Source organism: Sinocyclocheilus grahami, unplaced genomic scaffold, assembly GCF_001515645.1.
Source record: "Sinocyclocheilus grahami isolate Dianchi unplaced genomic scaffold, SAMN03320097.WGS_v1.1 scaffold1257.1, whole genome shotgun sequence".
Taxonomy (NCBI): Eukaryota; Metazoa; Chordata; class Actinopteri; order Cypriniformes; family Cyprinidae; genus Sinocyclocheilus; species Sinocyclocheilus grahami.
In genome coordinates, this window is record NW_015506436.1 from 272,338 (window position 1) to 280,399 (window position 8,062).

At 38.5% G+C, this 8,062-nt stretch overlaps 3 long non-coding RNA genes across 3 annotated transcripts in view; 1 reads left to right on the forward strand and 2 right to left on the reverse strand.

Annotated features, from left to right (window-relative positions):
- The window catches only part of LOC107568565 (uncharacterized), a 3,833-nt gene extending 2,191 nt beyond the window's left edge, over window positions 1–1,642 (forward strand). The window contains exon 3 of the long non-coding RNA XR_001606778.1: window positions 1,582–1,642. This is a non-coding gene — a long non-coding RNA (uncharacterized lncRNA). The remainder of the gene's footprint in view (window positions 1–1,581) is intronic.
- LOC107568562 (uncharacterized) lies at window positions 869–2,082 on the reverse strand. The gene is made up of 3 exons (XR_001606775.1): window positions 1,901–2,082; window positions 1,591–1,731; window positions 869–1,382 (listed from the first exon to the last, which is right to left on the reverse strand). It is a non-coding gene; the product is annotated as an uncharacterized lncRNA (long non-coding RNA).
- A 1,042-nt stretch (window positions 2,083–3,124) lies between these two features.
- Window positions 3,125–3,811, reverse strand: LOC107568567 (uncharacterized). Its single transcript, XR_001606779.1, has 2 exons — window positions 3,600–3,811; window positions 3,125–3,210 (listed from the first exon to the last, which is right to left on the reverse strand). It is a non-coding gene; the product is annotated as an uncharacterized lncRNA (long non-coding RNA).
- Between the last annotated feature and the right edge of the window lie 4,251 nt (window positions 3,812–8,062).

Consider the following 8,062-nt stretch of genomic DNA (forward strand, 5'->3'; position numbering starts at 1 on the left):
TTGTTCTGTTGTATTGGTTTTCTTTTAGGATTGAACGTCTTTGGCGAGAGGTTTACACACAAGTCCTCGATTTGTTCCACATGTTGTTTTTCCATTTGGAAGTGACTGGACTGTTGAATCCCGATGATGAGATCCACCTCTTTGCTCTGCATTGGGCATTTTTTCCCTAGTTACAACATCAGTTTAACACTTTTAAAGAAGCATGGAACCTGCACAGGCTGAGAACGGAGAATGGTCGCTCTCCGTATCAACTTTGGCTGCAAAACAGAGAGGCTGCCGATGATCTGGAAACTGTATGTTTGCACATTTTAAACTCAAAATCACTTAAAGGGCTAGTTCGCTCAAATTCTGTCATCATTTACTCACTCTCAAGTTCTACTGGACAAAGGAAGATATGTTGAAGAATGTTGGTAATCAAAAAGCTCTGGGACACCACTGACTTGTATGGAAAGAAATGTTATGGAAGCCGGTGGTGCCCCAGAGCTTTTTGGTTACCAACATTCTTTGAAATATCCTAATGTTTTACACTTACATTAATGTAATTTAACAACACTCACTTATGCCTACATCAGAACAAAAAATATATGCCTTCGTGACAAATGCTTGTAACATTTATTGGATGTTTTGCAAGGTTGAGGATGACTATGGTGTTGACTGGGATGGCCCACATGCCATGGAAGATGCAGGCAGCATTTCAGTCCCAGATGTAGAGTTACCACCACATCTCACTGCAGAGGAGTTGGCAGGTCTTCCCAACTGGGAAATGCCAATAAATGAGGCAATCGATGCCTACATGAGCACAGTAGCCCAACTGACAGAGATTTTTAGACATTGAATGTTTTGAACATGCATGGACATCACAAACAGCTTTTCCTTTGGCGAGTTTATTTCGACAAATGCCTGAACTACAAAATTTCCTAAGAATAAAAAAAAAAGAGAGAGAAACAAGTAGTTTTCTTTAACATTTGTTCTTCATTTAACTCAAGGTTAACTTCACTTTACTCATTAGAATTTCCACCACTGCAATGAGAGCTCTTTAAAGCTTCCTGTCAAGAGCATGCATTTTTATAAAAGCAAGAAATGTGAAAAATACTGTAGACAACGAACATGCCATTAAAATGTTTTCCTAAATATGCAGTTCATGAATACTTAAATATTACAACTCCGATAAGGCCAAAGCCAAACCTTGTGGATGAAACGGCGGCTCTCGTTGCTTCTGTAAATGCAAGAAAGGTTCTGCATCTTAAAGGAAGTTTCAGTGTCGTGAGGCAGGTTGAAGCCACTGGGAGAAAAGCCGTAACATCACAAGATTGCTCCAGGTTCAAAGGGGTTTCATCTTCATCACTGTCAGGCTCTGGCCAGGTGACTCTCCTAAGTATCATCTCATACAAAGATAGCAGCTCTGAATACAAGCCTTAATATAGAGTTGAAACAATGCAATTCATCCACTGACCTAGTGTTTTATTACAAACAACCCACCAACTGGGCTATACGATTAGACTTTTTTTTTATATTACAGAAAATTAAATGCTTGATTTAGTGCAATGGCTTCCATACGGTCTATTCTCCTAAGTAGAATAGACCAGTTACCTCTGGTTCCATCAGCAGTGCAGAAGATCTGGGAAACAGTCCTGCAGTTAAACTGGGTCGTTCTTTTATCATTCTCAAAACACCTGTATCTTTGAGTCCTCTCCGCAGCGGAGACATCTGTTTTTCACGTCGACCAATAACCTAGAAATGATCCACAAACAGTACAAAGTATAAACACTAGGCAAGCCATGATGAAAGATTGAAGCTTTTGTCCTAACTTAATGGTTATGTAAAGAGGCTTACGTAGAGTTAGAAAAAGTTCAAGTCAATTAACAAATACTTCCACCTTTATATGATAAGCTATACATACCCCATGGTGGAGAATGGTTTCTGCCGACCACCTTCTGTTGCTGTTGCTGACTGCTGGCAAGTCCCAGTTGATGGCCAGGTTGTTGATATTATCTATTTCATTCTGATTCAGTTCATTCTGGCTTTCCAGCTAAGATTTACACAAAGTGTGAAAAGGTAAGACTTGCACAGTACAAGCGCAGCTTGAGCTTCTCGAGTCTGTTCAGTAAAGAGCGTTTTGATTGGTGGATTAAAAGCTCACCGCGATTGGCTGAACGGAACATCCTCCAAAAAAAGATATTTATGAATCTTAACCTGCCAGGAAGGTCTCAAAAATACCACACACAAATTCAAAGCAGTCCACGCATGTGTGACGATCTGCAAATGCAGGTTCAACGATCCATAAATACATGTACCATCATTCATAAATGTGTGATGGAAATGAATTCAAGAACTTGATATATACATATTTGTGTAAGCATTTTAAATTTATTTAGGTAAGATGCATTTGTGTGAGCATTTGGGGAAATATTTATGCTTTTACTTGTGTATTTATGAATTGGGTTTTGAATTTACGAATCGGATTTTGTAAATGTAAATTGTGCATTTATGAATTTTGTTTTGCAAATGTGTTATTTTTGAGGCCGATCTGCCTCCATAAAGTGCCGTTTTTCTCCATCCCCTAATGCAGCATCTCCTGTTTTTAATAGAGATTACATACAATTTAATAATCCTCAAAGTACTAATGCAAAACAAGCAGAGCTACTTTGCACCAATAAATACATACCTTTAAGTTTTACAGTTAACGGACTTGTCCAATCAACATTTGGACGTTTATAAAAAGCTAACGTTTCTCGTTCACGATCCTTTTCACAGCTGTGCAGATCTAGTGTAACAACTAGGTCTGGTTTTTCATCTGCATTCTTTAAGATCTGTCTTCGATACAAGATATAAGATTCAATATCACTCTCTTTGCAGCTGTAAAACGAATTTGTCTAAATGAAGATAAAATAAAAATTAAATTATGTTTTCAGGTGGATAATACATTAATGTAAGCATGATTTAAGCAAACCCTTTTATCTGGGGGGGGTAGAGAATTGTATTTTTTTTTACTTGGAATGGTAATCCTCTTCTCTCCTATTCCTGCCCTCTCTAATATGTTTTTCACTGATGGACTTGGCACCTCACATTCCTTTCTCTTGGACAGGCAGAAAAAACGATGGGTGTAGGAAGCACTTTTAGATTATTTTGCTGAAGGTCCAGCGGTGTTGGGACGTTTCGGCACACGGCCCCGTGAATTTGAATATGGTGCAAACAATCTTAAAACTTCTGCTGCAATAAAATGGTCATACATTATGAACACTACATTGTAGTAGTTTGTATTTTAATAAATTTACTGTGTAATTCAATGTCAGGGCTGCCAACTGTATTAACCAGGATTTAAACACATGCGAATGTGGGAGATCATGCGAGGAATTCGATTTCGCTGCTTCACGTTTGGTGAACTCTTGACCTGCGAAATTGTGCGAATTCGTATCACGTGACCAATACCAATCACAACGCGACCTTTAGCTGTATTAAAAGAATAAGAAACTTTTTGCAGTAAAGTTGACGATGGTCAACGAATGTGATCGTCAGTAACAACCCACCTCCCCAGACCCCGAGTGAAAGTTGGCAACCCTAGGCCAAACTGTTGCCTTGGTCTTTATCTGCCAACTTACCCCGTGTCCCACCACTTCGATCCGGAGGTGTCGCGCTCAGACCAGACGATGGATTTTCTGAAGGGCCAACATTTGCAGTTTGCCGCTCAAGTGCTTCTCGGAGAAGCTGTGGAACAGACTTCGCCATGTTCCCTCCCGCCAATTATCAAAATACCCAGGACAACGCAAAGTAAGCCCTGCCTTGAAGCAATGAGTGACGGAGGGTGGGCGTGGTCAGCTTGGAATGCATTTTCAAATTGAGTTTAAATAAACATCCAAACGGGGTAACACAGGGCAGGCAGGAACACACACGTAGCACGTAGCATCGATGACACAGAACACTAGGCACAGGAAACACTGGGCTTAAGTAACAAGGAACGAATGAGGATAATTAAGGGAACACAGGTGAATGGAATGACAATCAAACATGAGGGAGAAACTGGGTCACGGAGAGCAAAACAGACACACAGACAGTCCAGGGGTGTGGCAGCTCTAGCCTTAATGTACATCTATTTTGACATATTTTTGCCCTATCCATTGTTATGGTTACCACTTTAATTGCAGTGATAGTGATTTCCTCATATAAATGCTGCATTGATATGTGGATGTCACCCCTGAAATTCTGCAGCATGTAAGCAGTCACTGGTCCTCTAGCTATCATGAAAAAAAAACTTTCATATTCGGAATGGATTATAGCCTAAAAAGCGTGCAAAGAGCGCTCACTCCCCTTATACTCACTAAAAAGCATCACTCATTTCAGTTTATCGTGATCTCACAAAGTTGCATTGTAGTCAGTGAAGTTCACTGTACAACGAATCTCTTATTTAGCTATCATTTTACACTTTCTTTGTTATAATGAGAGAATTCCAAGCGTGCAACTTAAACGTTTGGCCATTACGTTCAGGAAATCAACAGAAAATGTAGGTGTTTAGCTACATTGATCAATGCTACAAATACACGTTGAAAATAGAAACCTTTGAAGCACTGCAGAGTTCAAACACAAATACACACTGGAGCATTTGGAAAATATGTTTCGCCAATATCGTATTTCTACAGCTTCAACTGACGTGCACTTGCTTTCGCTTCATTCCCTCTAGCACTTCCGTAAAAACGACCCTGGATACAATTAATTGCAAATATATATGTAACGAGTATTTCATACATGTTTTTAGTTGGGAAAAGGTCATAAAAATATCAAAGCCAAAGGTTTACATAAAGCAATAGATTAGCGATAGCCGCGTTAGTAGTGTGAGAGGGTGCTTATTGCGTCTGTATAGACATGCTAAAAAGCAAGAAATTAATTTAGTTTGTGTCTGCTTATTCTATTCATCAGTGTTTGAAACATTTAAGAAGAAACCGCATTTTCCGTTTTCATTTCTGCGTTAAAAAATGTAAAATAAATGAACGCAAATGTAAACAGACCTTTATTAATATGGAATTTTTATTTTCAGATTTTTTATTAATATGTAAATATGAAATTATACTCCAAGTAAGAAACTTACTGCCACCTACTGGAAGTTTTAATGTCATTCAGTAAATGAGTCATTCAGTCATTCATTCATTCATTCGATTCATTCAAACGGCTGACTCGTTCAGTAAATTACTCCCTTTATGAATGGGCCATTAAATCATTGATTCACCCGATTTGTTCAAAACACGGATTCATTCAGAAACTAATCACCACTGCGTTGCTTAGAGATGCACAGCACTTCTGCTGTGGCTTTAATAGGTCATATTTGCACTGGCAAAACTGAGCAAAAACAGACAATATTGTCTAAAATATTACAAAATATTATGTTTTATTGAACTGTTGCATAAAATCAATGTAACATTTGCACTCGTGCTATTTGGGACAAAAACAGCACTTGTGTAATATTGCATGCGTTGCTCATGTGATATATGACATACATATAAGACAAAATCTCACACAGGGGCATTTTTGCCCCATTCTCTTGAATTTTAGGGGCATATAACTGCATTCTATAGGCTACATCTAAGAGTTGTTGCCCTGCATCATGTTTGTCACCAGCTGTATAGGTATGTTTGGCCTGAAGCGTAGCTGTGCTATTTGTTTAGCACTTTGCTAGCATGTTTTAGAATATTGTTAGCCTGTTTAAAGCATGGTTGAACATGTTTTTTCTTGATCATCTTGTTTTAATAATCATCAGAAGCCAAAATCATAATTGAAGATATAATGTGGTTAATTGCACTGCACTGTGTGCGTTTACTGACTGAATGTGACTCTGTGTGTGTTTTCTAGTGTGGATCATGAAGGAGAATACAGGATTACAGCAGGATGTCGAAAATGTACGTCTACACACAATCACACACACTCACACAGCTGTAGTGATTGTTGTTGTGTTATTAATGTCTCTGTTCTTGTGTTCAGATGGCTGTTTTCTCACACTGGATCCAAACACAGCACACACTGAACTCAGTCTGTCTGAGGAGAACAGAAAGGCGACACATGTGAGAGAGAAACAGCCGTATCCTGATCATCCAGACAGATTTAATGTGTATCCTCAGGTGTTGTGTAGAGAGAGTGTGTGTGGACGCTGTTACTGGGAGATTGAGTGGAGTGGAGGTGTGTTTATTTCAGTGTCATATAAGAGCATCAGCAGGAAGAGACGGGGTGTTGAGTGTGTGTTTGGATATAATGATCAGTCCTGGAGTTTGATCTGCTTTCCCTCCAGTTACTCATTCTGGCACAATAACATAGAGACTCGTCTCCCTGTAAAGTCCATCATCAGCAGCAGTAGAATAGGAGTGTATGTGGATCACAGTGCAGGAACTCTGTCCTTCTACAGCGTCTCTGACACAATGAGCCTCATCCACACAGTCCAGACCACATTCACTCAGCCGCTCTGTCCTGGGTTTACTGTTGGTTCTGGATCATCAGTGAAACTGTGTTGATGAATCAGAAGAGATGAGATTCCACACATAATGCAGCTGCATGATGAATCACTGACAGATGTTATAGAGTCTCTTCATGAAATGAATACTGCAGCTGAAATACTGTCAGTGAATTAACTTGAGAATAAATGTGTCATAAATCCTCATATATGTGTGTGTCCTGCTCAGTGACGATGTGTTACTGTTTGCATTATTATGATCAGAATTACCTTTCAGTTAAAAAAGCTTCTTTCACAAACATTAACTTGAGTGTTTCTTAGTTTCTATATTTCTTCTGATCCCCTCTTTCTCTGCATAGTTACAGTATTTATTATTTAATTGCTAGGACACATTTCTCAATATTTTGGTCACTTCACACAGTTCTCTTAACCAACTTTAATCTTGCCACAGCAGTTCATTTCACATTCAAAATGCACAGAAAATACCAAAATACTTCATACATGTTTCAAATCAATTAATTCTTCATAACACAAGCAAAGGTTTTCACCCAACAAACACACTTTATCACTTATAAAACAACCTAAAAAACACTAACAGTCAGCATTATACAATGTATGCTTTCATAAAATTGCAGTTAGAATTCACTGCAGTAAATGTTACATAGTCCATGTTTACATTACAGTTCAACATTATTCCTAATTGGTTTTCTTTTGTATTGATGGTTATGTAATTGAAAGACTAACTAGTTGTTCTGCTTAATCTGTTTTGATAGCGTTTCATTTTTTAAATTCAGAATATATTTCAACATGGAATTACTGTAAAAAAGCCTTATTAATTTTTGTATTATGATGGGTTTTGAACTTAATTTTGAATTTTAATTTTGTTTTGTAAAGGTAAGGCAAGGTAAGTTTATTTACACAGCACATTTCATATTCAATGGTAGTTCAAAGTGCTTTACATAAAAAGGAATTAAATCAATCACAAAAAATAAAAGCAAAGAATTTTAATAATTCAAAAATTATTTAAAATTAATTAAAACAGTTAAAGGGTTAGTTCACCCGAAAATGAAAATGAATCCATAAATTACTCACCCTCAAGGCATCCTAGGTGTGTATGACTTTCTTCTTTCAGACTGTAACGGGGCTGACGAGACGTGAGACGTGTGGATCCATCTGCAAGCTTTTATTCAAGAGACTTTTTATTCAAGGTATAACAGGCAGGGTCGAACAATGGCAAACAGGTATATGGCGGGCAAAACACAAGAATAGTCTTAGGGCTAGCATATGTCACCGATCGGCAGACAGAATCACAGGGGCGAGATGAGAGGGAAAATCCAGGAACACAGGCAAAGATCAAAAACCGCGAAAACAGGCAAGGCAAGGCAAAACAAGGAAAACACAGGGACTCTGAATGGGGTACAGGCTAAACAATACTCAGCAGAGAATGGCGGTTTGAGTGGGTGTTATATAGTGAGTGAGGTGATAAGAAACAGCTGTGTGCAATGAGTGCAATCAGTGCAGTGTGCAAACCGTGCAATGAATGATGGGATATGTAGTCCGGGGTGCTATGCAACAGTTTGTGCTGTGCGAGAGTCAATGTAATGGAAAGGGTGACCTCTGGTGGTGAATGAA